Source organism: Triticum dicoccoides, chromosome 7B (genome assembly GCF_002162155.2).
Source record: "Triticum dicoccoides isolate Atlit2015 ecotype Zavitan chromosome 7B, WEW_v2.0, whole genome shotgun sequence".
Lineage (NCBI taxonomy): Eukaryota > Viridiplantae > Streptophyta > Magnoliopsida > Poales > Poaceae > Triticum > Triticum dicoccoides.
In genome coordinates, this window is record NC_041393.1 from 637,861,416 (window position 1) to 637,888,152 (window position 26,737).

Sequence of the window (26,737 nt, forward strand, 5' to 3'; positions counted from 1 at the left end):
TTGATACGATTTAGAACATCAAATCATTTTTTAAACTTTCTGTAAATTGCTACGTGAGCTCAGAACTAGCCCATGGTCACATGCAACTTACAAAAATATTTGAACTTTATTTCTTATATAATAGAACTAAATCCAACTCAAATATGTCATTGATTTAATTCAAAAGGCCCCAAAATTAATATGTCTGTGATTCCAAAAATATTGGTTTGAATTTTCCCTCTTACCAATATTTTCACAGAATAACAGGAACATTTTCTTGGACTCATTTGATAAGTTTTAAGTGTTGATTATTCTTAGAAGGTTTCTGAGGCTTTGACAATTCCTCAATTCAAATTTCATTTGAATTTAAACATGATGCTCACAAGGAAGCTAACCTAGGTCAGACCAGAACTAGGGATGTGACAAACCTATGGCCCCGGGGTCTATTTTCTATCATATAAGTTTCTGATCTATTTTATTTTGCAATATTTACTTTCCAATCTATATCATAAAAATACCAAAAATATTTATGCTACTTTGCTGCATCACCCTTTCCTCTTCAAGGGAAAACCAACGCAGTGCTCAAGAGGTAGCAAGAAGGATTTCTGGCACCGTTGCCGGGGAGGTCTTCGCACAAGTCAAGACATACCAGGTACCCATCACAAACTCTTCTCCCTCGCATTACATTATTTGACATTTGCCTCTAGTTTTCCTCTCCCCCACTTCACCCTTGCCGTTTTATTCACCCTCTCTTTTCGGTTTCCCTTTTTTTCTTGCTTCTTGTGTGCTTGTTTGCCCTGATGGCCTTGCCTAAAAACGCTGATCTTCACCTTAGAAGGTTGGAAGAAATCAAAAACAACGTTAGAAGCTTTTATGACTTTACAATTTGAGCATAATAATTTCTTTAGAAACGATCTTATAGAACAAAAAAGCTTTATGGAATACATGAATAAAGAGCTTGATGATATGTCTAAGGAATTTTATGGTTTGAGATCTCAGTTTGCTCATCTTGAAAAATCCATAGCCCAAATTTTGGATAAGCAAGTCACCTTAGTAAATAAGATGGCCGCCAAACCGGAAGGGTTAGATGACAATAATGATGAAGATCTAAAAGTTATTGATGTGTCTCCTATTAAATCTTTATTTTTGAATATGAATCTTGATAATTATGGTACTGTAGATGATACAACTTTAGTTAAAAGGTGTCCCAATGATTCGGAGTTTTTAGATCTTGATGCTAAAATTGGTAAAAGTAGGATTAGAGAGGTCAAAACTTTACATAGCAATGAACCCACTATTTTGGATTTCAAGGAATTTAATTATTATAGTTATTCTTTAATAGATTGTATTTCCTTGTTGCAATCCGTGTTGAATTCTCCTCATGCTTATAGTCAAAATAAAGCTTTTACCAAACATATAGTTGATGCTTTGATGCAATCATCTGAAGAAAAACTTGAATTGGAAGTTTCTATCCCTAGAAAACTTTATGATGAGTGGGAACCTACTATTAAAATTAATATTAAAGATCATGAATGCTATGCTTTGTGTGATTTGGGTGCTAGTATTTCCACGATTCCAAAAACTTTGTGTGATGTGTTAGGTTTCCGTGAATTTGATGATTGCTCTTTAAACTTGCACCTTGCAGATTCCACCAATAATAAACCTATGGGAAGGATTAATGATGTGATTATTTTTGCAAATAGGAATTATGTGCCCGTAGATTTTATCGTTCTTGATATAGACTGCAAATTTTCATGTCCTATTATTCTTGGTAGACCTTTCCTTAGAACGATCGGGGCAATTATTGATATGAAGGAAGGAAATATTAGATTCAAATTTCCATTAAGGAAAGGCACGGAACACTTTCCTAGGAATAAAATCAAATTACCTTATGAATCTATTATGAGAGCCACTTATGAATTGAATACCAAATATGGCAATACTTAGATCTATTATCGCTTTTATGCCTAGCTAGGGGCGTTAAACGATAGCGCTTGTTGGGAGGCAACCCAATTTTATTTTTGTTATTTACTTTTTTCTCCTGTTTAGTATTAAATAATTCATCTAGCTTCTGTTTAGATGTGGTTTTATGTTTTAATTAGTGTTTGTGCCAAGTAGAACCTATAGGATCATCTTGGGTGATAGTTAATTTGATCTTGCTGAAAAACAGAATTTTTTGCATGCACGAGAATTATTTTAGTAAATCACAGAAATGTAATTTTTAGTTGATTGTTTTTGAAGTATATCAATATACAAATTTCCTAGGACTTCCTATTTTGGTAGGATTTTTAGAGTTCCATAAGTATTCGAAAGTTACAGATTACTACAGACTGTTCTGTTTTTGACAGATTCTGTTTTTCGTGTGTTGTTAGCTTACTTTGATGAATCCATGGCTAGTATCAGGGGGTATGAACCATAGAGAAGTTGTAATACAGTAGGTTGAACACCAATATAAATAAATAATGAGTTCATTACAGTACCTTAAACTTGTGGTTTGCTTTCTTGCACTAACGGAGCTTATGAGATTTTCTGTTGAGTTTTGTGTTGTGAAGTTTTCAAGTTTTGGGTAAAGATTTGATGAACTATTGAATAAGGAGTGGCAAGAGCCTAAACTTGGGGATTCCCAAGGCACCCCAATATAAATTCAAGGACAACCAAAAGCTTAAGCTTGGGGATGCCCCAGAAGGCATCCCCTCTTTCATCTTCGTCTATTGGTAACTTTACTTGGAGCTATATTTTTATTCACCACATGATATGTGTTTTGCTTGGAGCGTCTTGTATGATATGAGTCTTTGATTTTTACTTTACCACAATCATATTTGCTGTACACACCTTTTGGGAGAGACACACATGATTCAGAATTTATTAGAACACTCTATGTGCTTCACTTATATCTTTTGAGCTAGGCAATTTTGCTCTAGTGCTTCACTTATATCTTTTTAGAGCAGTGCGGTGGTTTTATTTTGTAGAAATTGTTGATCTCTCATGCTTCACTTATATCATTTTGAGAGTCTTTTATAACAGCATGGTATTTGCTTTGGTTATAAAATTGGTCCTAATATGATGGGCATCCAAGTTGGGTATAATAAAAACTATCATAGAAAGTGCATTAAACGCTATGATCAATTTGATGCTTGATAATTGTTTTGAGATATAGAGGTGGTAATGTTAGAGTCATGCTAGTTGGGTAATTATGAAATTGAGAAATACTTGTGTTGAAGTTGGCAAGTCCCGTAGCATGCACGTATGGTAAAAGTTGTGTGACAAATTTGTAGCATGGGATGCTCTTTGGTTGCCTTCCTTATGTGTGGAGGTCGAGATCGCGCGATGGTTAAATCCTACCAAACCTTCCCCTAGGACATGCATAGTAGTACTTTGCTTCAAGGGCTAAATAACTTTTTCAACAAGTATATGAGTTCTTTATGACTAATGTGAGTCCATGGATTATACGCACTCTTACCCTTCCATCATTGCTAGCCTCTATGGTACCGTGCATTGCCCTTTCTCACCTTGAGAGTTGGTGCAAACTTCGCCGGTGCATCCAAACCTCATGATACGATATGCTCTATCACACATAAACCTCCTTATATCTTCCTCAAAACAGCCACCATACCTACCTATTATTGTATTTCCATAGCCATTCCGAGATATATTGCCATGCAACTTTCCACCGTTCCGTTTATTATGACACGTTCCATCATTGTCATATTGGTTTTGCATGATCATATAGTTGACATCGTATTTGTGGCAAAGCCACCTTTATAATTCTTTCATACATGTCACTCTTGATTCATTGCATATCCCGGTACACCGTCGGAGGCATTCACATAGAGGCATATCTTGTTCTAAGTATTGAGTTGTAAATAAATAAAAGTGTGATGATCTTCATTATTAGAGCATTGTCCAAATTGAGGAAAGCATGATGGAGACTATGATTCCCCCACAAGTTGGGATGAGACTCCGGACTTTATGAAAATAAAATAGGCCAAAGAAGCCCAAATAAAAAAAGAGGCCAAAGAAGCCCACCAAAATAAAAAATGAGAGAAAAGACAGAAGGGACAATGTTACTATATTTTTTCCGTACTCGTGCTTCAAAGTAGCACCATGATCTTCATGAAAGAGAGTCTCCTATGTTGTCACTTTCATATACTAGTGGGGATTTTTCATTATAGAACTTGGCTTGTATACTCTAATGATGGGCTTCCTCAAAATGCCCCAGATCTTCGTGAGCAAGCAAGTTGGATGCACACCCACTTAGTTTCTTTAGTTGAGCTTTCATACATTTATAGCTCTAGTGCATCCGTTGCATGTCAATCCCTACTCCTCATGTTCACATCAATTGATGGGCATCTCCATAACCCGTTGATTAGCCTCGTCAATGTGAGTCTTTATCCTTTTTTTTCTTCTCCACACAACCTCCATCATCATATTCTATTCCACCCATAGTGCTATATCCATGGCTTACGCTCATGTATTGCGTGAGAGTTATAAAAGTTGAAGCGCGTTAAAAAGTATGAACCAATTGCTTGGCTGAAACCGGGGTTGTGCATGATGGGAGTATTTTGTGTGACGAAAATGAAGCATATCCTAACTATATGATTTTCTAGGGATAAGCTTTCTTTGGCTATGTTATTTTGATAAGACATGATTACTTGTTAGTATGCTTGAAGTATTACTATTTTTATGTTAATATTAAACTTTTATCTTGAATCATTTGGATCTGAACATTCATGCCACAATAAATAAAATTACATTGAGAAATATGCTAGTCACATCAAAAATTCTGTTTTATCATTTACCTACTCGAGGACGAGTAGGGATTAAGCTTGGGGATGCTTGATACATATCCAACATATCTATAATTTTTTATTGTTCCATGCTATTATATTACCTGTTTTGGATGTTTATGGGCTTTAATATACACTTTTATATCATTTTTGGGACTAACCTATTAACTGGAGGCCCAACCCAAATTGCTGTTTTTTTGCCTATTTCAGTGTTTCGAAGAAAAGGAATATCAAACAGAGTCCAAACGGAATAAAACCTTCGGGAGAGATCTTTTTGGAACAAATGCAATCCAGGAGACTTGGAGTGGACGTCAAGAAGTAAACGAGGCGGCCACGAGGGTCCAGGGCGTGCCCTAGGGGGGTAGGCGCGCCCCCACCCTCATGGGCCCCTCGTGGCTCCCCTAACAGACTCCCTTCGCCTATATATATCTACGTACCCCGAAAACATCCATGAGCACCACGAAACCCTATTTCAACCGCAACCTTCTGTACCCGTGAGATCCCATGTTGGAGCCTTTTCTGGCTCTCCGCCGGAGGGGGAATCGATCACGGAGGGCTTCTACATCATCGCCAAGGCCTCTCCGATGAGTTGTGAGTAGTTTACCACAGACCTTCGGGTCCATAGTTATTAGCTAGATGGCTTCTTCTCTCTCTCTCTCTCTCTCTTTGAATCTCAATACAATGTTCTCCTCGTTCTTCTTGGAGATCTATTCGATGTAACTCTTTTTGCAGTGTGTTTGTCGAGACCCGATGAATTGTGGGTTTATGATCAAGTTTATCTATGAGAAATATTTGAATCTCCTTTGAATTCTTTTATGTATGATTGGTTATCTTTGCAAGTCTCTTCGAATTATCAGCTTGGTTTGGCCTAGTAGATTAATCTTTCTTGCAATGGGAGAAGTGCTTAGCTTTGGGTTCAATCTTGCGGTCTCCTTTCCCAGTGACAGCAGGGGCAGCAAGGCACGTATTGTATTGTTACCATCGAGGATAAAAAGATGGGGTTTATATCATATTACTTGAGTTTATCCCTCTACATCATGTCATCTTGCCTAATGCGTTACTCTGTTCTTATGAACTTAATACTCTAGATGCATGCCGGATAGCGGTCAATGTGTGGAGTAATAGTAGTAGATGCAGGCAGGAGTCGGTCTACTTGTTGTGGACGTGATTCCTATACACATGATCATGCCTAGATATTCTCATAACTATGCACTTTTCTATCAATTGCTCATCAGTAATTTGTTCACCCACCGTAATACTTATGCTATCTTGAGAGAAACCACTAGTGAAACCTATGGCCCCCGGGTCTATTTTCCATCATATAAGTTTCCGATCTACTTTATTTTGCAATCTTTATTTTCCAATCTATATCATAAAAATACCAAAAATATTTATCTTATCTTATTATCTCTATCAGATCTCACTTTCGCAAGTGGTCGTGAAGGGATTGATAACCCCTTTATCGCGTTGGTTGCAAGGTTCTTATTTGTTTGTGTAGGTACGAGGGACTTGTGTGGAGCCTCCTACTGGATTGATACCTTGGTTCTCAAAAACTGAGGGAAATACTTACGCTACTATTGCTGCATCACCCTTTCCTCTTCAAGGGAAAACCAATGCAGTGCTCAAGAGGTAGCAAGCGACGATGACGAGATCCTCCCTCGGTGCGTGAGGGGCTCCGGGCTCCCTCCCTATCGTGAATGACTTCCGTGATGAGTTAGCTCATGCTTTGTTTCATGGAGTGTTTTTTTTGTGAAGCTTGTTTGACGACTTGTATGTTTAAGTGGGACATCTCATTTGTATGGACAAAGTAAAAATTATCATGTTTTGCATGCTTGATTTGTAAAGATGGTTCGTTTATGTCAACTGTGAGCGGGAGGAGGCCACACCAAATCCGGCAGCAAATAGGGTCCAAAGTAGGCAAATGATTGAGAAAGAGCATTTATTATCAATCTAACCCTGCCATCCATACACCTCTTTGGTTTAGAGTTAGTTCAGGGTTAGAATCTAACTCTAACCTCTAACTGAGTTAGAGTTCTCCTCGTCTCGGTTCATCGCCATCATACTTTCCCCATTCCTGTGTTTTCAGTATCCTTCGAATCAAAGAGGCCCTTTTTTGCGAGAAAAATCAAAGAGGCCCTTAGACTGGTTTAGGTCCGGTCATTTTTTATAAACGTGTTATGTCCAAAATTTAATGAATGTGCTCCGGTTTCTATGAAAATAATCCGGTTTCATGTAGTAATTTATTTATTTATTTATTCTTCTGCGGGGTTTTGCATGTAATTTGTGAGGTCTGAAATGTAAAGTACCCCGGCATATGCTTCGAGTCGTGCATGCACTATGACCCAGATGCTCTACGTCCCACATGTCGGCGGATGGGAGCACGTGGAAATAGCCTAGGAGTACATATAGGAGGATAAATGCGTGAAAAAATATGTACTGTGAAGCGTAGCTGTGGTTCGAAAAGGAGACCTAAAGTGATGACATCTATAGGTCGCACGCACCCAACTAGTGGTACTAGACATACGACTATTTTTTCCCTCAGAAAAAAGAGGTACGAGTGCTCAGTACTCCTATTCTATCAACACGAGTCCCATCTAACAACAGCATCCGTGCTACAGCTAGCTCTCCTCCCTCGTTTCTCTCTTCTAATTCTAAACTCGGCCGATGCCCGATGGGCGGGGTGGGTTTGGTCAACTGTGGCCCCACCTCACAGTGAAAACATTACGACTGGAATAAAAATGTCATATACTCCCTCCGTTCCTAAATATAAGCCTTTGTAGATGCTATTTCAAATGGAATACAACATACAGATGTATATAGACATAGTTTAGAGCGTAGATTTACTCATTTTGCTCTGTATGTAGTAGTCACTTGCTGGAATCTTTAGAAAGACTTATATTTGGGAACGGGGGGAGTACTATACTAATAAAACATTAAGGCCACGAGGCGATGTAGTGCTGGTTACAGGAGGCAAGAAGAAGAAATGCATCCATCAATGACGTCCACCTCCTCGACACAGGGCGCCGGCCCACCAAATGGCGCCTAAGTAGCAGCGGCTTTCATGGCCAGGTCGACGTGCTTCTGAACAATGGCGTCCAAAGATTCCAGCCGCTGGAAGAAGGCCAATGTCGTTTTGTCCTCGCTTGCCTTGTAGTGGCCTATGTAGACGATTTCCTCGTAGACATGGATGTGCAGGTTGACAGTTTCTTGCATGGCGAGGCGTTGTGCGGCGAGCGCGGCCTCGAGGTGCACATTCTTCATCGCGACCACCGGCACCTGCAGGGCCACCAGGGCTTGAAAGAGTTCGTCGCCATGGAGGCCGATGAGGGTGGCAGGAAACGAGGAGTCTAGGCGTGCGGGCTGGAGAAGTACGGCAAGGTCGTCCACCCGCTTCTTCACGGTGGTGAACTTGCGGATGGAGATGACCATCATGTCGTCCATGCGAGAGGCGAAGCTGGCGTCAGCGAGGGCTACGATGATGGCGGTCGCCAGCACCCTCTGGAAATGCTGCGCGGTGTGGGGCCGTAGGTCGGTGCCTTGGATGATTTGGCATAGCCGACTGCCGCTCGCGTCTATCGCCTCCATAGGTGCTTGTGGCTTCTGGTCACTTGGTCTTGGATTGGAGTGAGCAGTGTTGCGTAGAGACTTAGGAGTAGATGGATTGGAGTGGTGGGGTGATACGTCTCCAACGTATTTATAATTTTTGATCGTTCCATGCTATTATATTACTTGTTTTGGATGTTTATGGGCTTTACTTTACACTTTTATATCAGTTTTGGGACTAACCTACTAACTAGAGGCCCAGCCCGAATTGCTGTTTTTTGCCTATTTCAGTGTTTCGAAGAAAAGGAATATCAAACGGAGTCCAAACGGAATGAAACCTTCGGGAGCGATCTTTTTGGGAAAACGTGATCTAGAGGACTTGGAGTGGAAGTCAAGAAACAAGCAAGGCGGCCACGAGGGTGCCCGGCGCGCCCCCTACAGGTGGGCGCACCCCCCACCCTCGTGGGCCCCTCGAGCATCCACCGACCTACTTCTTCCTCCTATATATACCCATGTACCCCGGAAACATCAGAAGCGACCACGAAAAACTATTTCCACCATCGTAACCTTCTGTATCCGCGAGATCCCATCTTGGAGCCTTCGTCGGCGCTCCGCCGGAGGGGGAATCGACCACGGAGGGCCTCTACATCATCTCCAAGGCCCTTCTGATGAGTTGTGAGTAGTTAACCACAGACCTTCGGGTCCATAGTTATTAGCTAGATGGCTTCTTTTCTCTCTTTGAATCTCAATACAAAGTTCTCCTAGATCTTCTTGGAGATCTATTCGATGTAACTCTTTTTGCGGTGCGTTTGTTGAGATCCGATGAATTGTGGGTTTATGATCAAGTTTATATATGAGAAATATTTGATCTCCTCTGAATTCTTTTATGTGTGATTAAGTTATCTTTGCAAGTCTCTTCGAATTATCAGTTTGGTTTGGCCTACTAGATTGATCTTTCTTGCAATGGGAGAAGTGCTTAGCTTTGGGTTCAATCTTGTGATGTCCTTTCCCAGTGACACCAGGGGCAGCAAGGCACATATTGTATTGTTGCCATCGAGGATAAAAAGATGGGGTTTATATCATATTGCATGAGTTTATCCCTCTACATCATGTCATCTTTCTTAATGCGTTGCTCTGTTCTTTATGAACTTAATACTCTAGATGCATGCTGGATAGTGGTCGACGTGTAGAGTAATAGTAGTAGATGCAGGCAGGAGTCGGTCTACTTATCACGGACGTGATGCCTATATACATGATGATGCCTAGATAATCTCATAATTATTCGCTTTTCTATCAATTGCTCGACAATAATTTGTTCACCCACCGTAATACTTATGCTATCTTGAGAGAAGCCACTAGTGAAACCTATGGCCCCCGGGTCTATCTCATATCATATAAGCTTTCAATCTACTTTTATTTGCATCTTTACTTTTCCAATCTATATCGTAAAATGCCAAAAATATATTTATCTTATCATATTATCTCTATCAGATCTCACTTTTGCAAGTGGCCTTGAAGGGATTGACAACCCCTTTATTGCATTGGTTGCGAGTTCTTGTTTGTTTGTGTAGGTGCGTGGGACTTTTGAGGAGCCTCCTACTGGATTGATACCTTGGTTCTCAAAAACTGAGGGAAATACTTACGCTATTATTGCTGCATCACCCTTTCCTCTTCAAAGAAAACCAACACAAGCTCAAGACGTACTAAGAAGGATTTCTGGTGCTGTTGTCGGGGAGGTCTTTGCTCAAGTCAAGACATACCAAGTACCCATCACAAACTCATCTCCCTCGCACTTACATTATTTGCCATATTCTTCTCGTTTTCCTCTCCCCCACTTCACCCTTGTTGTTTTATTCGCCCTCTCTTTCCCAATCTCCTCTCTCATTCGGTCGCCTTTTGTGTGCTCGTCGTTATGGCTAGTCCTCCTCTTATCGTTAATACTCCCGATCATGAAGTTCTCAATTTTAAACAAAGGGAGGGAGAAAAATTGAAAGATGCCTTGCATAGAATTTGAGATGCTCAAAATAGATCTACTAGGAAGCAATCCACTTCCGTTCTTCTTCGCAATTTTTATGTGGGCATTACTCCTTGGAATAGATATATCCTTGACACCATTACCGGAGGGAATTTCTTGGGTAGCCATACTTTTGATGCTTATAATGCTATGTTAGATTTGTTTGGTCCACCCCCTCTTTTGGTTAATGGAACTGTTTTAACTTTGGAACATGTGATGCAAAGGCTTGAAATTATTGAAAATAAAGTTGCCACAATTGAGCTAATTGAAAATTTGGATAAAAAGATCCACAATCAAATCACCCACTATGGGTCTAGGGTTGGAGTTACCATGAAATTTTTTAAAGAAAAAGAACCTATAGTTAATGAAAGAATGGGTTTAGATTCTACAAGAATTGGTAAAACTGGAGGACATTATCACCAACTTAGGGTCTGCCTTTTCATCTGTGAAAAATACCCCAACTCTTCCTACCAAATTTGCCAAGGTCATGTACGTTCCCAAAAATAAGGGTGAATCTTCTAGTAAAGGAAGTGCCGATCTCAAATCAATTAGTGTTTACCCCAATTTTCTTGTTATCATTAAGGAACCTTTTGCTACAAACGAATTTCTTGATTTCTTGCCTAGGAGCTTAATCATTACTAAAAATAAAGAAACTCCTAAGGATTATAAGTGCTCTATTGAAGAATTAAATGCCAAAGATGGCACTACTTAGATCTATCCTCGCTTTTATGCCTAGCTACGGGTGTTAAACGATAGCGCTAGTTGGGAGGCAACCCAATTTATTTTTGTTTTTTGTTTTTGCTCCTGTTTAGTAATAAATTTTTCATCTACCTTCTGTTTAGATGTGTTTTTATGTTTTAATTAGTGTTTGTGCCAAGTAGAACCTATAGGATAATCTATGGTAATAGTTAATTTGATTCTGCTGAAAAACAGAAACTTTGCACGCACAAAAATAATTTTAGTAATTCACAGAAACGTGGTTTTGCGTTGATTCTTTTTGCTGTAGATCAATAGAAAAATTTCCCAGGACTTCCTATTTTTGTAGGATTTTTAGAGTTCAGAAGTATTCGAGAGTTACAGATTACTACAGACTGTTCTGTTTTTGACAGATTCTGTTTTTCGTGTGTTGTTTGCTTATTTTGATGCATCTATGGCTAATATGTAGGGTATGAAACATAGAGAAGTTGGAATACAGTAGGTTTAACACCAATATAAATAAAGAATGAGTTCATTACAGTGCCTCATGTGGTGGTTTTTCTTTCTTGCACTAATGGAGCTTATGAGATTTCCTGTTGAGTTTTGTGTTGTGAAGTTTTCAAGTTTTGGGTAAAGATTTGATGGACTATGAAATAAGGAGTGGCAAGAACCTAATCTTGGGGATGCCCATGGCACCCCAATACATTCAAGGATAACCAAAAGCCTAAGTTTGGGGATGCCCCGGAAGGCATCCCCTCTTTCGTCTTCGTCTATCGGTAACTTTACTTGGAGCTATATTTTTATTTGCTACATGATATGTGTTTTGCTTGGAGCGTCTTGTATGATATTAGTATTTTATTTTTAGTTTTCCACAATCATCCTTGCTGTACACACCTTTCAGGAGAAACCCACTTGATTAGAATTTATTAGAACACTCTATGTGCTTCACTTATATCTTTTGAGCTAGATAGTTTTTGCTCTAGTACTTCACGTATATCTTTTAGAGCACGGCGGTGGCTTAATTTTGAAGAAATTGTTGATCTCTCATGCTTCACTTATATTATTCTGAGAGTCTTTTAGAAGAGCATGGTATTTTCTATGGTTATAAATTCGGTCCTAGAATGATGAGCATCCAAGTTGGGTATAATAAAAACTATCATAGAAACTGCATTAAACACTAGGATCAATTTGGTGCTTGATAATCATTTTGAGATATAAAGGTGGTAATGTTAGAGTCATGCTAGTTGGGTAATTATGAAATTGAGAAATACTTGTGTTGAAGTTGGCAAGTCCCGTAGCATGCACGTATGGTAAAAGTTGTGTGACAAATTTGTTGCATGGGGTGCTCTTTTAATTGTCTTCCTTGTGAGTGGAGGTCGGGATCGTGCGATGGTTAACTCCTACCAACCCTTCCCCTAGGAGAATGCGTAGTAGTACTTTGCTTCGAGGTCAAGTAGACTTTTGCAATAAGTATATGAGTTCTTTATGACTAATGTGAGTCCATGGATATACGCACACTCACCCTTCCACTTTGCTAGCCTCTATTATTCCACGCAACTTTCGCCGGTATCATGCACCCATTATTTACCTTCCTCAAAACAGCCACCATACCTACATATTATGGCATTTCCATAGCCATTCCGAGATATATTGCCATGCAACTTTCCACCGTTCCGTTTATTATGACACGTTCCATAATTGTCATATTGTTCTTTGCATGATCATGTAGTTGACATTGTATTTGTGGCAAGGCCACCTTCATAATTTTTCATACATGTCACTCTTGATTCATTGCATATCCCGGTACACTGCCGGAGGCATTCATATAGAGTCATATTTTTTTCTAAGTATTGAGTTGTAATTCTTGAGTTGTAAATCAATAAAAGTGTGATGATCTTCATTATTAGAGCGTCGTCCCAAGTGAGGAAAGGATGATGAAGACTATGATTCCCCCACAAGTCGGGATGAGACTTCGGACTAATAAAAAAAGGCCAAAGAGCCCACCAACTAAAAAAAGGGAGAAAGGCCAAATAAAAAAAGAAGAGACAGGCCAAATAAAAAAATAAGAGAAAAAGAGAGAAGGGACAATGCTACTATCTCTTTTCCACACTTGTGCTTCAAAGTAGCACCATGATCTTCATGATAGAGAGTATCCTGTGTTGTCACTTTCATATACTAGTGGGAATTTTTCATTATAGAACTTGGCTTGTATATTCCAATGATGGGCTTCCTCAAAATGCCCTAGGTCTTCATGAGCAAGCGAGTTGGATGCACACCCACTTAGTTTCTTTTGTTGAGCTTTCATACATTTATAGCTCTAGTGCATTCGTTGCATGGCAATCCCTACTCACTCACATTGATATCTATTGATGGGCATCTCCATAGCCCGTTGGTATGCCTAGTTGATGTGAAACTATCTTCTCCTTTTTTTGTCTTCACAACCACCACCATATACCACATATAGTGCTATGTCCATGGCTTGCGCTCATGTATTGCGTAAGAGTTGAAAGAGCTGAAGCGCGTTAAAAAGTATGAACCAATTGCTTGGCTGAAACCGGCGTTGTACATGATGGGAGTATTTGGTGTAATGAAAATGAAGCATGGCCTAACTATATGATTTTGTAGGGATAAGCTTTCTTTGGCTATGCTATTTTGATAAGACATGATTATTTGTTAGTATGCTTCGAGTATTACTATTTTTATGTTTTATAAGCTTTTGTCTTGAATCATTTGGATCTGAACAATCATGCCAATATAAAGAAAATTACATTGAGAATTATGCTAGGTAGCATTCCACATCAAAAATTATGTTTTTATCATTTACCTACTCGAGGACGAGCAGGAATTAAGCTTGGGGATGCTTGATACGTCTCCAACGTATCTATAATTTTTTATTGTTCCATGCTATTATATTACTTGTGTTGGATGTTTATGGGCTTTAATTTACACTTTTATATCATTTTTGGGACTAACCTACTAACCGGAGGCCCAGCCCGAATTGCTGTTTTTTTTCCTATTTCAGTGTTTTGAAGAAAAGAAATATCAAATGGAGTCCAAACATAATGAAACCTTCGGGAGCGATCTTTTTGGAACAAACGTGATCCAGAGGACTTGGAGTGGAAGTCAAGAAACAAGCGAGGCGGCCACGAGGGTGCCCGATGCGCCCCCTACAGCTGGGCGCGCCCCCCACCCTCGTGGCCCCCTTGAGCATCCACCGACCTACTTCTTCCTCCTATATATACCCATGTACCACGAAAACATCAGAAGTGACCACGAAAAACTATTTCCACCGCCGTAACCTTCTGTATCCGCGAGATCCCATCTTGGAGCCTTCGTCGGTGCCCCGCCGGAGGGGCAATCGACCATGGAGGGCCTCTACATCATCTCCAAGGCCCTTCTGATGAGTTGTGAGTAGTTTACCACAGACCTTCGGGTCCAGAGTTATTAGCTAGATGGCTTCTTCTCTCTCTTTGAATCTCAATACAAAGTTCTCCTCGATCTTCTTGGAGATCTATTCGATGTAACTCTTTTTGCGGTGTGTTTGTCGAGATCCGATGAATTGTGGGTTTATGATCAAGTTTATCAATGAGAAATATCTGAATCTCCTGTGAATTCTTTTATGTGTGGTTAGGTTATCTTTGCAAGTCTCTTCGAATTATCAGTTTGGTTTGGCCTACTAGATTGATCTTTCTTGCAATGGGATAAGTGCTTAGCTTTGGGTTCAATCTTGTGGTGTCCTTTCCCAGTGACAGCAGGGGCAGCAAGGCACGTATTGTATTTTTGCCATTGAGGATAAAAATATGGAGTTTATATCATATTGCATGAGTTTATCCCTCTACATCATGTCATCTTTCTTAATGCGTTACTTTGTTCTTTATGAACTTAATACTCTAGATGCATGCTGGATAGCGGTCGATGTGTGGAGTAATAGTAGTAGATGCAGGCAGGAGTCGGTCTACTTGTCACGGACGTGATGCCTATATACATGATCATGCCTAGATAATCTCATAATTATTCGCTTTTCTATCAATTGCTCGACAATAATTTGTTCACCCACCATAATACTTATGCTATCTTGAGAGAAGCCACTAGTGAAACCTATGGCCCCCAGGTCTATCTCATATCATATAAGCTTTCAATCTACTTTTATTTGCATCTTTACTTTTCCAATTTATATCATAAAATAGCAAAAATATATTTATCTTATCATATTATCTCTATCAGATCTCACTTTCGCAAGTGGCCTTGAAGGAATTGACAACCCCTTTATTGCGTTGGTTTCGAGTTCTTGTTTGTTTGTGTAGGTGCGTGGGACTTTTGAGGAGCCTCCTACTGGATTGATACCTTGGTTCTCAAAAACTGAGGGAAATACTTACGCTACTATTGCTGCATCACCCTTTCCTCTTCAAGGAAAACCAACGCAAGCTCAAGACATAGCATGGGGCGCCTTTATATGAGAGTCCAAACTCTGTTGCATTCACATCATGCTGGCTCTATTATGCTTCTCTATTTAATTCCCTCTGCATGTAATTGAGGATGCATCATTGACCGTTCAATGTCTCGGGAACCGCCACCCTCTCCCTCCTTAGCATTCAAGCACATATGGAGGTGACTGCCACTCGCATCTATCGCGTGTCAGGAGACGTTCCCGTCCATGATGAGGTGCCCATGGTGACTTTGTAAATTTCAAGATGATAGTGCTGGCTCAGTCTTTCGGAGGTGCTCATAGGGGTAGGGTGTGTGTGTTTGCGTTCATAGGGGTGAGTGTATGCGCGTGTATATGAGCGCTTGCGTCTATACTGTGTCAAAAAACGTAAATGCGTGTCAAAAAGAGACTAGTCAGTATACTCAACATTGTGCACCTCGGAGAGGAAAACGAGAGAACTACGTATTTATTTACGGTGCAGATTCACTCATTTTGCTCCATATGTACTCCGTCTCAGTGTAGCCTAGTCACTTGTTGAAATCTCTAGAAAGGCCAACACTCCTTTCTGGTTTACAGGACTATACTAGCAAGTAGTAGTACGTACTAGTACAATAGTGGGCTCACATAGCAATTTTGTCTCATGCAAGAGCCTGGCTATATGCGTGCTCCAATGTTCGCAACTTCCATTTCCGGGTTGCGCTTGGATCTTCGCCTCTTCGAGAAGACGAACAATGATGTTACTACTGCTGCTTCTACAGTGTCGAATCCACTGCTGCATGTCCGTCCACCACGAGCGGGAGGGATAGCTTGTTGTAGTACTATAAGCAAAAGCCTGTCCTCGTTTGCGAGCAACCGCGCGCATGGATGAGGGAGAATGCGTGTAGTAATAAAATCAAGCTTCTCCTCATTGTACGAGTTGACGCGACACATCATAGCACTGGCCCCACATGCTTGCCTCTAAACTTGGCTGAAAGACCCGCAGTGTACAATATATTTGCTGCAACCTCTAGCATTTACCCACCACAAATTAAAATATATATTCCTATCTTGACTAGATGAGCGTGCAAACTACAATCACCAGGATGACAGGTAAGGCCAGAAGACTATTTTATTGTTTTTTTTAAAATTTCGACACGGCCACATAGCATGGAGCCGACCCCAATGATTTTAAGCTTACAGGCATGGTACACACTATCCTAGACTATTCTACACATGAAACTGCCACACGAGCGTCTGGGCTGTGCTTGGCTCTTCACCTCCTCAGGAAGTCGAACAATGATGGAGTACTACTGCACTGGAGGAGTACTACAGTACGCTTCTGTCCATCTGACACCGGGTGCGGGAGGGAGAGCGAGTAGCGAAAGCTTCTCCTAGTCTTACAGCCACCACGCTCATGGGCAAGGGAGGGACGCTCCTGCCTTTGCGTGTTGGGGAACGTAGTAATTTCCAAAAATTTCCTACGGACACACAAGATCATGGTGATGCATAGCAACGAGAGGGGAGAGTGTCGTCCACGTACCCTCGTAGACCATAAGCGGAAGCGTTATGACAACGCGGTTGATGTAGTCGTACGTCTTCACGATCGACCGATCCAAGTACCGAACGTACGACACCTCCACGATATGCACATGTTCAACTCGGTGACGTCCCACGAACTCACGATCCAATAGAGCTTCGAGGGAGAGTTCCGTCAGCACGACGGGGTGATGACGGTGTTGATGAAGCTACCGACACAGGGTGAGGGAGTCCTGGACTAGGGGGTGTCCGGATAGCCGAACTATCATCATCGGCCGGACTCCAAGACTAAGAAGATACAAGATTGAAGACTTCATCCTGTGTCCGGATGGGACTTTCCTTGGCGTGGAAGGCAAGCTTGGCGATAGGGATATGTAGATCTCCTACTATTGTAACCGACTCTGTGTAACCCTAGCCCTCTCCGGTGTCTATATAAACCGGATGGCTTTAGTCCGTAGGACGAACAACAATCATACCATAGGCTAGCTTCTAGGGTTTAGCCTCCATGATCTCGTGGTAGATCTACTCTTGTAACACACATCATCAATATTAATCAAGCAGGACATAGGGTTTTACCTCCATCAAGAGGGCCCGAACCTGGGTAAAACATCGTGTCCCTTGTCTCCTGTTACCATCCGCCTAGACGCACAGTTCGGGACCCCCTACCCGAGATCCGCCGGTTTTGACACCGACATTGGTTCTTTCATTGAGAGTTCCTCTGTGTCGTCACCGATAGGCTTGATGGCTTTTTCGATCATCATCAACGATGCAGTCCAGGGTGAGACCTTCCTCCTTGGATAGATCTTCGTATTTGGTGGCTTTGCACTGCGGGCCAATTCGCTTGGCCATCTGGAGCAGATCGAAAGCTACGCCCCTGGCCGTCAGTTCAGATTTGGAAGTTTGAACTTCACGGCTGACATCCGCGGGGACTTGATCTTCGATGGATTCGAGCCACAGCCAAGCGCGCCGCATTGTCACAACGGGCATGATTTAGCTCTGCAGCCAGACAGTACCCTGGAGGCCGCACTCGAGTCCGCTCCAATCTTCAATTCGGAGCCGACTGCGCAGATCGAGGACGGGTGGCTAGACACTGCCTCGGGGGCTGCAACCTCTACGGCAATAGAGCCGAACACTGATCTTGTCCCTCATGAAGCCCGTGACTCCAAGGAGCCGGACTCCTCGCCAGACTCCGAGCCTCCCGCGCCCCCTCCGGTCGAATCCGATTGGGTGCCCTCTTGTCCCTCATGAGTTCACCGCGGCGGACATCTTTCAACACTGACCTTTTGGCGACATCTTGAGTTCGCTAAAGTATCTCTCGTTATCAGGAGAGCCCTGGCCGGACTGCGGTCAGGACGATTGGGATGCGGACAACGAAGAAATTCAAAGCCCACCCACCACCCACTTAGTAGCCACTGTCGATGATCTAACCGATATGCTAGACTACGACTCCGAAGACATCGACGGTATGGACGACGATGCCGGAGACGACCAAGAACCAGCGCCTACCGAGCACTGGAAAGCCACCTCATCATATGACGTATACATGGTGGATATCCCAAAGGATGGGAAGGGCGATGGAACATCGGAGGATGACCCCTCCGAGAAACAGCCCAAGCACCGGCGTCAGCGGCGCCGTTCTAAATCCCGCCACAGCAAGAATGAAGATTCCGGCACCGGAGATAATAACACCCCAGACAGTGTCGAAGACAACCCACTCCAGCAAGATTCAGCACAGGAGGACGGAGACGCCAGCCCTCATGAGAGAGCGGCAGAAGAAGAGGTAGAGGATTATATGCCTCCCTCCGGAGACGAGGCAAGCCTCAACGACGACGAATTCGTCGTGCCTGAGGATCCCGTCGAACAAGAGCGTTTCAAATGCAGGCTTATGGACATGGCAAACAGCCTCAAGAAAAAGCAGCAACAGCTTAGAGCTGATCAAGATCTACTAGCCGACAGATGGACTGAAGTCCTCGCGGCCGAAGAGCATGAGCTCGAACGCCCCTCCAAAAGCTACCCTAAACGCAAGCTGCTCCCCCGATTAGAGGAGGAGGCGTATGTACCTGCATCACCAGCAGACAATACGGCTGACCGACCACCCCGTGGTCGCGACAGAGAGGCCTCTAGGCCCTTCACTAGAACCGTACCCCGGCATCGCTCGAAAAGCACAAGGTCACAAGGGGACGCTCCAGACTTGCGAGATATATTGGAGGATAAGGCAAGACAATCAAGATCGATCTATGGATCGCGTGGGCGCCCCATGATACGTGACGACAACCGTCGTGCCGGATACAGTAAGTCCGGCCGGGCCGATAAAAACAGACAAAGCTCTTCTGAGCTCCATCGTGATATCGCCCAGTACAGAGGCGCCGCACACCCACTATGCTTCACAGATGAAGTAATGGATCATCAAATCCCCGAAGGGTTTAAACCCGTGAATATTGAATCTTACGACGGCACAACAGACCCCGCGGTTTGGATCGAAGACTATCTCCTCCACATCCACATGGCCCGCGGTGACGATCTTCACGCCATCAAATATCTCCCATTCAAACTTAAAGGACCAGCCCGACATTGGCTTAACAGCTTGCCAGCAGAGTCAATCGGGAGTTGGGAAGACCTGGAAGCCGCATTCCTCGATAACTTCCAAGGCACGTATGTGCGACCACCAGACGCTGATGACCTAAGCCACATAATTCAACAGCCAGACGAATCAGCCAGACAATTCTGGACACGGTTCTTAACCAAGAAAAACCAAATCGTTGACTGTCCAGATGCGGAGGCCCTCGCGGCCTTCAAGCATAACATCCGCGACGAGTGGCTTACCCGGCACCTGGGACAAGAAAAGCCGAAATCCATGGCAGCCCTCACATCACTCATGACCCGCTTCTGCACGGGTGAGGACAGCTGGCTAGCACGCAGCAACAACCTCAGCAAAAATTCTGGCAGTCCGGATATCAAGGACAGTAATGGCAGGTCGCGTTGCAACAAAAACAAACGCCGCATTAACGGTGATAATAGTGAAGATACGGCAGTCAATGCCGGATTCAGAGGCTCTAAACCCGGTCAACGGAAAAAGCCATTCAAAAGAACTACTCCGGGTCCGTCCAATTTGGACCGAATACTCGACCGCTCGTGCCAGATACACGGCACCCCCGAAAAGCCAGCTAACCACACCAACAGGGACTGTTGGGTATTCAAGCAGGCAAGCAAGTTAATTGCCGAAAACAATGACAAGGGGTTGCATAGCGATGACGAGGAAGAGACCCGACCGCCGAACAATAGAGGACAGAAGGGTTCCCCACACAGGTGCGGACGGTGAACATGATATATGCAACGCACATACCCAAAAGGGAGCGGAAGCATGCACTCAGGGATGTATACGCGATGGAGCCAGTTGCCCCGAAGTTCAATCCATGGTCCTCCTGCCCGATCACTTTTGACCGAAGGGACCACCCCACCAGCATCCTCCACGGCGGATTCGCCGCATTGGTTTTAGACCCAATCGTCGATGGATTTCACCTCACCAGAGTCCTAATGGACGGCGGCAGCAGCCTGAACCTGCTTTATCAGGATATAGTGCGCAAAATGGGCATAGACCCCTCAAGGATTAAACCTACCAAGACGACCTTTAAAGGCGTCATACCAGGTGTAGAAGCCAATTGTACAGGCTCAGTTACACTGGAAGTGGTCTTCGGATCCCCGGATAACTTCCGAAGCGAGGAGCTAATCTTCGACATAGTTCCGTTCCGCAGCGGCTATCATGCCCTGCTCGGACGTACCGCGTTTGCAAAGTTCAACGCGGTGCCTCACTACGCATACCTCGAGCTCAAGATGCCAGGCCCTCGAGGCGTCATCACGGTCAATGGAAATACTGAGCGCTCTCTCCGAACGGAGGAACATACAGCGGCTCTCGTGACAGAAGTACAGTGCAGCCTCTTAAGGCAATTCTCGAGTCCGGCCGTTAAGCGACCGGACACGGCTAAACGCGCCCGGAGTAACCTACAACAAGACCACCTGGCACGTTCCGAGAACGCGTAGCAGTGCGGCCCCAACCCCAGCCCCTGCAAAACTTCAAGACAGGTCCTTCACGTACACCATTACGCTCTGAAGATACCGTGGGCATGGGGAGAGGGGCACGACCACGATAGGCCCAGAATGCGGCTCAACCACACCAGGGGCTCTCAAGTGTGTCGTTCTTTTTTTTATTTTTCCTTTTTTTACCCACAGGACTCCGTTCGTCAGAGGCCCTGTCTGGCAGCAGACATGTCGAACTCATGATGCAACAACCAGGGAAGGAGAAAAGGCTACAACGAATATCCAGCTGGTCTCCATTACGAGCATTAAATCTGTTTTATACACCATTCCGCAGCCTACCCCTGGAGGCGGACATGTTTAATAGTCCATCCCTTGCTTATCGCACCATTTGTATCATTCTGCATTCACAGCAGTTTTTCTTGAATAAGTAATGCAGCACCTTTTTGCTTCCAATTGCATTTCTTTCTTATACATATGTTCATTTATGACATGTTGCATCCGTACATTTTGGTACCGCTAAATACACCAGGGGCTTATGTTTCCCACATCATGGTGTGATAAGTCCGAACACTTTCACAAGTGCGGCACCCCGAACTTATAGCATTATATGCATCGGCTCCGAATCATGTCTTGGGTCAATAGTTGGGTTTGCCCGGCTCCGATGTTTTGGTACCTTACGTTTCGTTGTCGGCTAAGGTAGCACTGGGAGAACCATTGCGATTGCGCCCCAGTTGAGCTGGGCGAGCGCCTCAGTGGAGAAAGCTAAAACTGACCATCATGATGAGGCGAGAGCCGGTCGCTGTTCGAGAGGTTTTTCGCGAGACCCTAAAGACATATGCCGCTAAGAGCGAGGAACCGGCTTTGTCCGGCCCAGGCGTGGATAGCGCCCCAAATTCGGCCTTCCGAAGACTAGGGGCTTCGCCGAAATTTAAAATTATAGAATTCTATGGCTAAGTGAGAGTGTTCAAGCATTATAAGTCCGGTTGCCTTGTTCGTTGTGTTGAGCGCCTCCCTCGATGGACCCAAAAATGGGAACAAGAGTGCTCAAGTTTATCCCGAACACCCCAGCACTCGTGGCATGGGGGCTGAAGCCGACAACTTGCCATCTCTCAGATTTGATAAACAGCCGCACAGAAGGTAATATTTTAAATTAACAAGCGTTGCTTAGCGCATATGAACTAAGTTTTCAGTGCATAGGATAACAAAATGCGAGTCTACTCAAATATTACATCTTTGGAGCACTCACCCGCAATAGTGCGAGCACCCTTCAGGACACTCTTATAATACATCTCGGGCGTGCGATGCTCCTTGCCCTGCGGTGGCACGTCCGTCACAAGCTTCTGGGCATCCATCTTGCCCCAGTGCACCTTTGCACGGGCAAGGGCCCGGTGAGCACCTTCAATACAGGCGGAGTGCTTGATGACTTCAACCCACGGGCATGCATCCACCAGCCGCCGCACCAGGCCGAAGTAGCTCCCAGGCACGGCCTCTTAGGCCATAGCCGAACTATGAGGCCCTTCATGGCCTGTTCGGCCACCTTGTGGAGCTCGACTAGCTGCTTCAGCTGGTCGCTAAGGGGCACCGGATGTCCGGCCTCAGCATACTGAGACCAGAAGACCTTCTCCGTCAAGCTCCCTTCCTCGACCCTGTAGAAAGCGGCAGCATCGGACACACTGCGGGGCAAATCTGCGAACGCTCATGGAGAGCTCCGAATTCGGGTAAGTGATATGTAATTCACACTCACATGCTTACTTTGCATGCAAAATGCCTTACCCTCCGCTATTTTCTTCAATGCCTCGACTCCCTGGAGGGCCTTATAGGCTTCCGCCTTAGCGGCTTTGGCACTCTCAAGAGCCATTGCAAGCTCGGACCCTCGAGTCTTCGAGTCACGCTCCAAACTCTCGTGTTTTTCCACGAGATCCTGGAGCTCTTGCTGTACCTCCGCCACCCGCGCCTCCTGCTTCTCTCGCTCGGTGCGCTCCGCGGCTGCATTACGTTCGGCCGTGGACACCGCCTCCTTCAGGGTCGCCACCTCGTTAGTGGCCCCTGCAATACCCACGTTATCCTTGTCATTCTTCTTGCAACCAAAATCCTTTTCTGTAAGGTACAATTTTAATAAGGTGTTACTCACCTTCCTTGTCCTCGAGCTGCTTCTTGGCATGGCCGAGCTCGTTCTCGGACCGCTCGAGGCTTTGCTTCAAAGTATTGACCTCCGCAGTCAGTGCGGCAGAGGTCAGCAGCGCAGCCTGCAATCCCATATTGACATATTTTATGACTCCTGCGTATATCTTTTTAGATCCTCAGTCCGGCTTTTCTTTCTGAACACCAAACCGAGCATCAGGGGCTACTGTCTATCCGGTACTATTTTACAAATATCAAAATTCTTACCTCAAAGCCTATTAGAAGGCTGTTGCAGGCTTCGGTCAGCCCGCTCTTGGCGAGATGAACCTTCTGAATCACGGCACTCATAACAGTGCGGTGTTCCTCTTCGATGGAGGCGCCATTGAGCGCCTCCAGCAAGCTATCCGGCGCCTCCGGTTGGACGGAGGCTGTCTGCGTCACGGTCTTGCCCTTCTTACGAAGGGGCCGCCCGCCGGACTCCGGAGCCACTATGGGTTCCGGGGCCGAGTCCAGTGCAAAGTCCGGGAGGTTGTCCTGCGACACCTCCGAGGCCTCCTCCTCCTGGCAGGTCCCTTCCCAGGATCCCACCTCGGCGTCGTCCGCATAACAGGGGGTGGAGGCAGTCGGAAGAGAATCCATATCCGACGCACCTAAGGACCCGCTCGACGAAGCGGGAAGATCATCCTTGGGCGGACTGCAGGGTTGTATGCGGCATTAGAAAGACACTATGTGGCGAAAAGAAAAAACCATGAAGTTATTCGGGAGTCCGGATACTTACGATCTCGCCAGGGGCTTGGCCCTTGGAGGCCAGTCCTCTTCGTCGTTGCTGGCGTTGGCAGAGCAGTCCGGGGAAAGAGTTTTTACCTTCTTGGACCCTTCGGCCTCCTTCGTTGGGGAGGCCTTCCTTTTCTTCCCTCCCCCCGCTGGGGGAGAGGCTTTCTTCTTCTCCTCCTCGCCTTTATGGGAGGAGTCTGCCTCGGAGTCATCATCCGATAACACCTGAAAATGGGAACTCTTCCGAGTCCCCGTGGCCTTCTTCTTGGCCTTCTTCTCCGGCACCACATGGGGCGCCGGAGCCAGCAGCCCCGTTAAGCGGGCGTCCGCTGCGTCCTCTGGCAATGGGGTTGGACAGATAGTCTACTCGGCCTTCACCAGCCAGTCCTGTCAAAGGAGAGGGAGTTTAGATCCCGCATAGAGTCAAACTATGGAAAACAAGCGTCCCGTAAAGGACAAAATCACTTACCTCGTCAGCCGGACACTGCGAGCTGAATCCGCGATCTTCGGTAGCGGATGCGGGAGCCTCGTCGCCCTTGAATAGCACCTTTCAGACATCTTCGTACGTAGTGTCGAAGAGCCCGCTCAAAGTATGGTGATGCACTGGATCGAACTCCCACATGTTGAAGCCCCGTCGTTGGCACGGGAGAATCCGGCGGATGAGCATGACCTGGACTACGTTGACAAGCTTGAGCTTCCTGTCCACTAGCTTTTGGATGCAGGCTTGGAGTCCGGTCAGCTCCTCCGAATCACCCCATGTCCGGCCGCTCTCTTTCTAGGAGGTGAGCCGTGTGGGGATACTAGATCTGAATTCGGGGGCCGCTGCCCATTCAGGGTCACGCGGCTCGGTGATGTAGAACCACCCCGATTGCCACCCCTTAATGGTTTCCACGAAAGTGCCCTCAAGCCAAGTAACGTTGGACATCCTGCCCACCATGGCGCCTCCGCACTCCGCTTGGCTGCCCTTCAAAACCTTCGGCTTGACACTGAAGGTCTTGAGCCACAAGCCGAAGTGGGGCTGGATGCAGAGGAAGGCCTCACACACGACGATAAACGCCGAGATGTTGAGGATGAAATTCGGGGCCAGATGATGGAAATCCAGGCCGTAGTAGAACATGAGCCCCCGGACAAAGGGATGGAGTGGGAAGCCCAGTCCACGGAGGAAATGGGGAAGAAATACTACCCTCTCATGGGGCCTGGGGGCGGGGATGAGCTCTCCCTCGTCAGGGAGCCGATGCGCGATGTTGCTGGACAAATATCCGGCACTGCGCAGCTTCTGGATGTGCCCCTCCGTGACAGAGGAGGCCATCCACTTGCCTCCCGCTCTGGACATAGCTGGAGAAGGTTGAGGTGAGATGTGCGGACTTGGGCGCTGGAGCTCGAGTTCGCGGAGATGGATAAGCCAAGGAGGAAGAAGGCGCGGGTAAAAGGGGTGGATCTTTACCCCCTTATATGGGCGGACAAAAACATGTGTCCCCATCGGCCTGATAAAACTCGCTTATCTCCCAAGCGCCGCAATCAATGGCGCGGTTGGGTTACCCACGTCCGTATTGATGGGAATCCCGGAATAAGGGGAACACGATCTCTGCTTCGACAAGACATGCCAAGGAAACCGCTTCGCTAAACGCGCTGAGGTGGTACAATAAAACAATTTGAGTAAAGGCTTGGTAGTGGAGTGATGTCACGCCACCAAATACGTCAGCAGATTGAACTTGTGTAAATATTATTCTCTCTACGGTGGTACGTGGAATTTATTTTGCAGAGCCGGACCCTATCCTGGTGTTCACAATCTTCTATAAATTATTCGGAGGAGGAACCCGCCTTGCAATGCCGAAGACAATATGCGCGCCGGACTAATCGTCATTGAAGCCTAGTTCAGGGGCTACTGAGGGAGTCCTGGACTAGGGGGTGTCCGGATAGCCGAACTATCATCATCGGCCAGACTCCAAGACTAAGAAGATACAAGATTGAAGACTTTGTCCCGTGTCCGGATGGGACTTTCCTTGGCGTGGAAGGCAAGCTTGGCGATACGGATATGTAGATCTCCTACTATTGTAACCGACTCTATGTAACCCTAGCCCTCTCCGATGTCAATATAAACCATATGGCTTTAGTCCGTAGGACGAACAACAATCATACCATAGGCTAGATTCTAGGGTTTAGCCTCCTTGATCTCGTGGTAGATCTACTCTTGTAACACACATCATCAATATTAATCAAGCAGGACGTAGGGTTTTACCTCCATCAAGAGGGCCCGAACCTGGGTAAAACATCGTGTCCCTTGTCTCCTGTTACCATCCGCTTAGATGCACAGTTCGGGACCCCCTACCCGAGATCCGCCGGTTTTGACACCGACACAGGGCTTCACCTAAGCATCGCTACGATATGACCGAGTTGGATTATGGTTGAGGGGGCACCGCACACGGCTAAAGATCAATGATCAACTTGTCTTGGGGTGCCCCCCGCCCCCGTATATAAAGGAGCTAGGGGGGAGGCCGCCGGCCAGGAGGAGGGCGCGCCAAGGGGGAGTCTTACTCCCACCGGGAGTAGGACTCCTCCTTTCCTAGTAGGAGTAGGAGAAGGGGGAAGGAGGAGAGAGGGGGAAGGAAAGGGGGGCGCCCCCCTCCTTGTCCAATTCGGACTAGAGAGGGAGGGGGCACGCGGCCCTGCCTTGGCCGCCCCTCCTCTTCTCCACTAAGGCCCATATTGCCCATTATACTCCCCGGGGGGTTCCGATAACCCCCCGGTACTCCGGTATATGCCCGAACTTGCCCGGAACACTTCCGAAGTCCAAACATAGTCATCCAATATATCGATCTTTATGTCTCGACCATTTTGAGACTCCTC